The sequence below is a fragment of the Mytilus californianus genome, unplaced genomic scaffold (genome assembly GCF_021869535.1).
Source record: "Mytilus californianus isolate M0D057914Y unplaced genomic scaffold, xbMytCali1.0.p SCAF_2, whole genome shotgun sequence".
NCBI classification, from domain to species: Eukaryota; Metazoa; Mollusca; class Bivalvia; order Mytilida; family Mytilidae; genus Mytilus; species Mytilus californianus.
Window position 1 is genome coordinate 74,541,965 of NW_026262668.1, and position 9,493 is coordinate 74,551,457.

Sequence of the window (9,493 nt, forward strand, 5' to 3'; positions counted from 1 at the left end):
CCTGCAGTTGAACCGCTTTTATTAGAGGAGACGTCAGCTCTCACAAATAAGTATATATCATATATATGTATGTATATATTTATATTATCAATACTTATATACATTTTTGTAGCAAGGAATGCCTTCTCTGTCGACTCACCTGACGATCTTCCGGTTTGAGTTCATGCGATTGGTACAGTATTTTGTTTTCTGTGTATAGTTTTTTGTTGTCTGCTGATTTTCTTTTCGTCTTCTTTTCTTTTGTACATGAGGTTTTCTGTTGTATGGCTTTTGATTGTCCCCCTTCGGCCTTGGCATCTTCTCTCCTCGTTATTTCCATCTGTAATAAATGTTTATATATCATATAGATCTATATATTATCTTAAAAAATAAAGTTTTGGTTTAAATTATCTGCTAATTTAAAAACAATGTTGAGTAATAAATGCCAGTTTATATATGATTGAAAAGATTTTTACAGTATTTTTGTTTATAAATTATAAATTGTTATAACGAGACCAAGTACTTACAATTCAACTGTTATATATACATGATTGTACAGGGAATTTTGACGTGCCAAAAGAATTAATGCTTTGCTAAATAGGTTTTAGCCATTATTAATCGAAACAATTTTTTTCAATTGATAGATCAACACAAGCAATTGTTTCGTTTACCGAATATTTATGCCCGCTTTTTTAGGACAAAAATTGCTTCATTTTATTTCACATCTACCAAGGAAAACCATTTTTCTCGATTATTGAAGAAACACAATTTTCTTTAATAATTGAATTGAAGAAACGTTGACTAATATAGATTATTACTGCATGTTGATGTGTTGTTTTTTTTTTCCTTTTTCTGTAATAGCCAGACGTTGATTGTTATTGAATTTTCTTTACAATATCTATTGTTCGCGACAAATGATAGCTTTATGATCAAGCTGGTTGTAAGAAAACGCAAACAGAAATCACAAAAGATACAAGGCTTATCTAATTTTATACTCAAAACGCGTTTATTCTACATCAATCTGTGGCGTTCGATTGGTTGATACTAACATCAACTACACGCCCTTTACAGACTATACAACAACATTCTGGGTCGAACAGAGCAGTCACCTTTGGAATCATTACACAACACAGGGACCGAGGACTACAAGTCATCTAGAGGGATGGCACAGCAAGCTGAAGAAACATGTCCAGCACCCACATCCAAACATCTTTAAACTCATAAAACTACTGAAACATGAGGAAGCTTTCAACGCCCTGACCATGATCCAGTTTGCAGCCGGTGGGAAGAGATCGAGTGGCCCAAAAACGAAAGTATGTCGAAATCAAGAACATATTAGAAGAGCTCAAGGTTAGACACCGCAACCAGGAAGTCACAACAGTACAGTTTGGTGATGCAGCCTCCCACCTTCTTCACGTTGAATAGATTAATAAACTTTGATAGACTTATATACAGTGAATTTCTAATGTGTGTGCTACAATGTGCGATTTGTTTTAGTGCTGTTGTATTGTTTGTTTCATATATTATATTGCTTGCTTGAATTTACTGTTGAATTTGAGTTATAAAAGAAATAAAATTATTTAATTATATTTGTTTCCATTTCTTTCATATTTATTTTAATTAAAAACACAGAATTCATACACATACAAAAATACTTAACCTATTACCTGTCCTAAAAAAACACTTGTCAATTAAAAGTTGATTAAACAATGTTTATACAGTATAATCCTTTGTTTGCACAAGTTTCCCCCCATTCTCACATGAAATTTTAACTTTTCTTACCAGATTTATAAAAAGTGGGAATAGGAGGTATGAACCGTTCGAATCATAACAGTTGGAGGACCAAATTAATTACGAAGTTGAAGAGCAATTCAGAAAAGTTGTGTTAATAGATATAAGAAGATGTGGTATGAGTGCCAATGAGACAACTCTCTATCCAAGTCAAAATTTATAAAAGTAAACCATTATAGGTCAAAGTACGGTCTTCAACACGGAGCCTTGGCTCACACCGAACAGCAAGCTATAAAGGGCCCCAAAAATTACTAGTGTAAAACCATTCAAACGGGAAAACCAACGGTCTAATCTATATAAAAAACGAGAAACGAGAAACACTTAGAACCACATCAACAAACGACAACTACTGAACATCAGATTCCTGACTTAGGACAGGTGCAAACAATTGCAGCGGGTTTAAACGTTTTAATGGTACCAAACCTTCACCCTTATCTGAAACAATAGTGTAACATCACAACATAGAATCTGAATAAGGATATCTTTTTTGGAGCAGAATAACATTCACGAATAGAGTACTTGAACAGTAAATTTACAGAGATTGACTGCTTGATTTTTCATGTTAGCAAAAACAATGATGACTATTGGGCTGTTGATACCCTCGGGGACGACGCGTCCACCAGCAGTATCCTCAACTAAGAGGCGGTCGTTAAAAGTTATAAAAAATACCAGGCCTAACAAAGATGGCCCTTTATATATAAGAATAGGGAGAAGCAGGTGTTATGATTTCTAATGAGACAACTGTCCACTACATACAAGATGACACTGATGTTAACCACTATGTATAAGTCATGATCGTAGTAATACGATCTACATCAATGAACACAACCAATACCGTATTGTAAGATATAAAACATCCTGAGATATAAAAAAAAGGTGAAGCAAATTCACAACAAGAACACCAACGGACTAAATTTAGCTAATTACATAACACGAGAAATAATTATTGTAGACAGCAACCAACGACAGCCAACTGGACTATAGCGTCCTGGGTTGGAACAGATAAATAAAGAATGTTGCAGTGTTAAACATGTTTGTGAGCGCTTAATCCTCCCCTAATCTGAGACAGTGATGTACCTATCTATAGTACAATTGCAACATAAAGAAACTGTAAAAATCAGTTGAGAATAACTTGGCTCAACAGAAAAAAAAACCCAACGAAATGAGATAAGATGCACAGAACTGAACGCAAATATAGTCCTTTCTATAAGGGTAATACATGAATTGAATACAACTACATTAACTCAAACCGAAAGGCCTGGTGAGTCGAACGGGAAGCATCTCTTGTCATATATGGATAATACATGTATGAACTTATATGAAGCAGATGTGGGGATATACGTTCGCGTCAATGAGACATCATCCAAGACAAAAATAACCAAAAAAACATATATTGGAAAACGAAAGAGGTAGAAGAAATCAAAGGGCAATCAAACACATAGGTAAAAAACAGACAACTCCATGGAAACACGATGAAAATACAATCAACAAAACACTACACAAAACTAATTATTGTACAACCAGAAGATATAAAAACCGGATGAACTCAGGTGCTCCGTAAAGGAAAGCAGCTGCTGTGCCACTACCAATAGATAGCGAAACCGTCGTGTTACTCATAGCAATTAAATATTCGGTGACAACTCGCATTCGCTGATGTCACAATCCAGGAAATATGCTCAGGATTCAATAACGGTCAACCAAATCATGATGGTGTCTGTAAACCTTTTGAAGGGATGACTTCAAGTCTCAACTTTGAAACATTGCTTCTGTGTAAGCAACAACAAAACCTGGAATATCGTATCAACTGGGAGATATATACTGCATCTGCAGGTGCTGCTGGAATGTTTCTCTACAGAAATGTAAAGTTCCAAATGTGGGAATTGAAATCATCTCTATTGTCGTAATATTTAGTTCACAACCGACCGTCATCTTCAATTGCTAGATGTAAGTCAAGATATGAGTCAAACTTAACTGTATATGTGGTACACTTTATTTCAAGATCATTGGCATAAATGCTATCAACAAAGTCCCTAACCTTTGACATATTTAGTGAAAGGACATCATCTAGCTTCTTTTCATTTTTCTTTAGAAGCTCATGTATGAAGTCTGCCTAATACGAATAAAGGAGCAAGTCGACAAGAAGGAGCACACACAGTTTTATTTTTAAACATTAGATGGCGTTGATAAAATACGTCGAGCCCTAAATGCATGCATCACCCGTCGAATGATTTCAAAGTCACACCCATGTACTTGACCAAGCCGGTAAGCATGTCAGATTAATATTTATAAATGGATTGATTGTTGTTTGCTTAACGTCCAGCGTCAACTATGTCGTGCATATTCAGGAATGAAACAAAGTAAAAAATCCGTACAACTGATCCAATCGGTAAGTTATGCAAAGTGGGTTCGACGGGATGAAGGGCAAAAAAGTTAGACTTAGTACCTTACATCGTGCAATAATATTTAATAAACAAATTTGACTTCATTTCCTTTAATGCAAATATTCCTCCACTTATATTAGAGACATATTGACTGTTAGTGTTTTAGGTTACAATAAATTGATTTTCGAGTTTTTCATATATTCAAAGTAAGATACACATGTCATATATACTAATTTTTTGTTCATTGGAACATTATATAATCTTGAATTGCATTAGGTACAGTGGCAAATTACGCTTATTTAGAAAGAGAAGACAGAGGATTACATTATTTTATATAAGTAATGGGTCGTAGGAATTGTCTCACAATTTAAACAAATCCTGAAAAGAAAAGCATGCAACTAGATTAAGTCTTGTAATAGTGACCTTCGGAACCCTTCCCACCCGGCACGCAACGTCATTTCAACGTTGAAATGTGGTTGATATTTCGTCATGACGTTGCTTCAACGTTGTAACTGCAACGTCGAAGTTATGTTGCAGAAAGTAAGTTGATTCAACGTTGAATTTTAGTTGAATTTTCAATCTTGAAGTTAGGTTGAAATAAATATGTTGTTTCAACGTTAAATGTTGGTTGAATTGTCGACGATGGAGGTTCGTCCAGAAAAAAAATTGTATGCATCGGTGTAAAAAATTATCCACCATCAGCGTTAAAGGTGAATCATTATAGTTGTACATCCTTTGTTATTGTTTCAACAAAAGTTCATAAATAAGGATTTTGCTATGAAAAATTGTAATCAATGTTTCCTTTCATTTTTTTTTTGTACAATATCTAGTAAAATTAGGAATATTCCAAAACCGGGACGTTTATCAAAATCATAAAAGTGTACAAATTTAAATTATCATTCATCGAAATATGCTACTAACTAATTTGTTATTATCCGGAAATATATTAATCAAAGATAAGACACAGCATGTGAAAGTGCGGCATCTACACAACTGATACACGAGGATTAGCACTCCCAATAATCTATTGATAAAATTACAAGTGTGGACACAGATCAGTGTGGACAGTATGATTGGATGTTTGACAGTGTTTTATATGACAAAAGGAGTTCTATGTTTTATGTTTTCTATGTATTAACTGTGTTGCACAATGACAACCAACATGAGCATAAGGGGTGTTCAGTTCAGTTCAGTTTCTTGTATATTCCTCCATTAATTGTGGAGCACTACCCATAGGGTATAATTGTAGCAAAAATTGTTGTTTATGTAATATTTAGTTTTTTATGTTCAACAGATACTAATTGCATTAATTACCAAATGATTATGATAGAATATATATGTTCCACATCTTTGATTTTGGATACATTTTGTAGCTAGGAGAGGAACACATAATAGGTTCATATTTTTCTTAATGTGATTTTTTTTTATATGGGAGATGGTATCTGAGAACATGTATTTGCTTACTATTTGTATGGTTCTATTTATGTTACTTTGTGGGGGATTGTCAGTATCATAAGTAAAAGATTTCGGTTAAATGTGGAAATTGTTTCTCAGTTTAGAAGACATTTAATGTTTTTTAGTAATGACAATGCCTGACATGATGATTGGGGCTAAATGAGCTAGAAAGTGAATTTCTGTGTTATTTTTTATTAATTCTTTGAAAATGTCTCCTCCAAAGCTGGTCAAAGCAAAAAAAAAGTTTTGACCAGTATGAAAATGATATCAACAAAAAAACCTTTGTGAGCATGCTTCAAAGACTCATAACTAACTACAGAAGTCATATGATAAAATGTCAAGTGAATATTATGAACATCTACTTCATATGTCTAAATATCTAAAAAGTTTTAGTATTCAATATGAAAAAGCTATTGCAAAAGTATTCTCTTTTCAGTTTTTTTGTTATATGGATACAAATATAAGTGATACCAATACAGTAAGGCAGTTTTGTTATGGTATGAAAGTGTAGTAACTAACATTTACTGTTAATTCACACAAATTAAGAAATAAACAAATGAATGATAAATGTTGAACATGTACAATGAAATATATTTTAGAAATCAATTAGGCCAGATAGGCCTTATAAATTCTGATCTTTTTCTTAACATACTGAATGACCATTTACACTCAGAACTGAGTCACCAGTAGGCAGTACAGATGTAAAAAAAAAATAAATGTGGATAGTATCCACATGTGGACACAGATGATGCCCCCACTTGCATATCATATAGTTATAAAGGGACATAACTGAAGTGGTAAAAGTGACGCTACCCAAATTTGAACTTGATCCTAGTTTTGTGGTAATTAGCATTGTGTGCAAGTCTCATAACATTTGGTTGAGGATACTTAAGTAGAGAACAGAAACTAAAAATTCAGCAATTTCTATTTGTAAACACGCAATAAATAATTATAACTCTAGAACGGTTGTGTATAAGTTTTATAACATTTAGAAGTTAGAGAACGGAAACGAAAAATTCAGCAATTTTTATGTTTATAAAGGGACATAACTCAAGAATGGTAAAAGTGTTGCCACCAAATTTCAAACTTAATCTGTATTATGTAGTAATAAGCATTGTGTATAAGTTTCATAACATTTGGTTGAGGCAAACTAAAGTTAGAAAACGGAAACAAAAAATTTGTACTTGATCTTAGTTTTGTGGTAATGAATATTGTGTATAGGTTTCATAATGTTTGGTTGGGGCAAACTTAAGTTACAGAATGGAAACTAAAAATTTTGCAATCTTTCAATTTATAAAGGGGCATAACTCAATAATGACTAAAGTGACACTACCCAAATTCAACTTGATTTGTGTTTTATCAGTGGAAGTCAAAATTAAACATTGCATTGTATAAAGCTTGATTGTAGCTGATTCAACTATAATCATGGACAAAGGAAGATAACTCCAATTAAAAAATTACTTGATATTTAGAAGAAAATAAAAATTTTGAAATTTTTCCATTTCTTAAGGGGCATAACTCTAGAATGGTTAAAGTGACGCCACCAAAATTCAAACTTGATATGTGTTTTGTGGTAATAAGCATTGTGTATAAGTTTCATAACATTTGGTTGAGGCAAACTAAAATTAGAGAACGGAAATGAAAAATTCAGCAATTTTTCCATTTGTAAAGGGGCATAACTCTAGACCAGTAAAAGTGACGCCACCAAAATTCATACTTGATCTGTGTTTTGTGGTAATAAGCATTGTGTATAAGTTTCATAACAGTTGGTTGAGGCAAACTAAAGTTAGAGAACAGAAACGAAAAATTCAGCAATTTTTCCATTTGTAAAGGGGCATAACTCTAGAACGGTAAAAGTTACAAAACCAAAATTCAAACTGGATCTGTGTTTTGTGGTAATAAGCATTGTGTATAAGTTTCATAACATTTGGTTGAGGCAAACTAAAGTTAGAGAACGGAAATGATAAATTCAGCAATTTTCCATTTGTAAAGGGGCATAACTCTAGAACGGTAAAAGTGATGCCACCAAAATTCAAACTTGATCTGTGTTTTGTGGTAATAAGCATTGTGTATAAGTTTCATAACATTTGGTTGAGGCAAACTAAAGTTAGAGAACGGAAATGATAAATTCAGCAATTTTCCATTTGTAAAGGGGCATAACTCTAGAACGGTAAAAGTGATGCCACCAAAATTCAAACTTGATCTGTGTTTTGTGGTAATAAGCATTGTGTATAAGTTTCATAACATTTGGTTGAGGCAAACTAAAGTTAGAGAACGGAAATGATAAATTCAGCAATTTTCCATTTGTAAAGGGGCATAACTCTAGAACGGTAAAAGTGATGCCACCAAAATTCAAACTTGATCTGTGTTTTGTGGTAATAAGCATTGTGTATAAGTTTCATAACATTTGGTTGAGGCAAACTAAAGTTAGAGAACGGAAACCAATTTTGGGACGTACGTACGTACAGACGGACAAGGGTAAAACTTAATGCCCCCTCCGATACGGCTGGGGCATAATAAAGTGTAACAAAAGAACCTAGCATCATATTGCTAGTAGCGCCAGTAGCATTGTTTGGTGAATTTGTGCTTCTTTTTTTTTAGTTTGGCTAATGGACAAAAAATGTTTGGTTCAAATCTAAATAAAATGCTTTTATCTCCCTATTACTTACATTGTTCATAGAATGGATACTACTTTATCAATTCCTTGTACATGAGAGTTGTCTGTCAAATCTTTATTTCACAAAGAATGAATTGCATAACAATGAACTGAGCTCAAAGCAAAGCACTTTAATAATACACTTAGACAATGAGCTCAATCCAGTGATATACTTTGTACTACAGGTCCTTCATGAACATCCTACTGGCCAAAACCATATCTCACAAACATGCCATACTACATGGTTGGATCAGAAGTCCTGAAAAAGACATGAACTTTATTAACATATTTTAGTATATACACCGGTTAAAACTTTCACAAATTTGTGGTAAAATTATTCAGTATCTAGCAACTATCAATCGCTTCATGCACAAATTGATATAGGTTGAGTACCACTCTGTCAGAAATAAGAACATACCTCCACCTAATTTTAGTTAACTGATGAAGAAACATTCAAAACTATAAAATGTTATCTAATAGACTAGCTGCAATGAAATCCCAATTTTCTAAAATGGTAGGTGGAACCTAAAACTAAAAAGATTTTTAACTATGCATTTTAAATATTGCAAATATACATGCAATAATAATTCTCAAAAATTCGCTATATTTTTCCTCATTTTGTCTTTTGTTCGAGACTGTATATTGACCTCTAGATGTCTTTCAATAACATCCAATTTGGCGTGGGTTGATGTTTGATTGTTGTACATGTTATATATCGACTTGGGATTTGTTTTTGTAAATTAGGCGTGAAATAATTTTGGTTGACTGAAATCCTTTAACTTACTTCCAAATTAATGTTAATACTGAGGGAAAAAAATTCATTGCTAAATAACCACTTTAAAACACATGCAAACTTTTTGAGAGGAAGGCATAATGCATGTAACATCTATAAGATCTTTTTTTAAACCATTCTAAACTACTGATAAGTGATAAAGTTTGTTAACTGTTACTTACCTTCAAAAAGGGGGTTGCATTCACTTTACTACATATACATATAAATATAATCAACAATACTGAGTGCAACACCTAGGATAAATAGAGGATTGTTTTGTAAGAATAGTTGCTGAAATAAGCAGGCAATATTCAAAGTAGAATAAAAAATATTACAGGACTGTGTTTTAAAGTAATAAGCATTGTGCAGGGCTCATGTTACCATGCTACTGGGGCGACAAAGTCGCTTTCCCGATCGCCACTTCGCTATGACCGACCTTCAAAAGCGAAATCTAGTCGC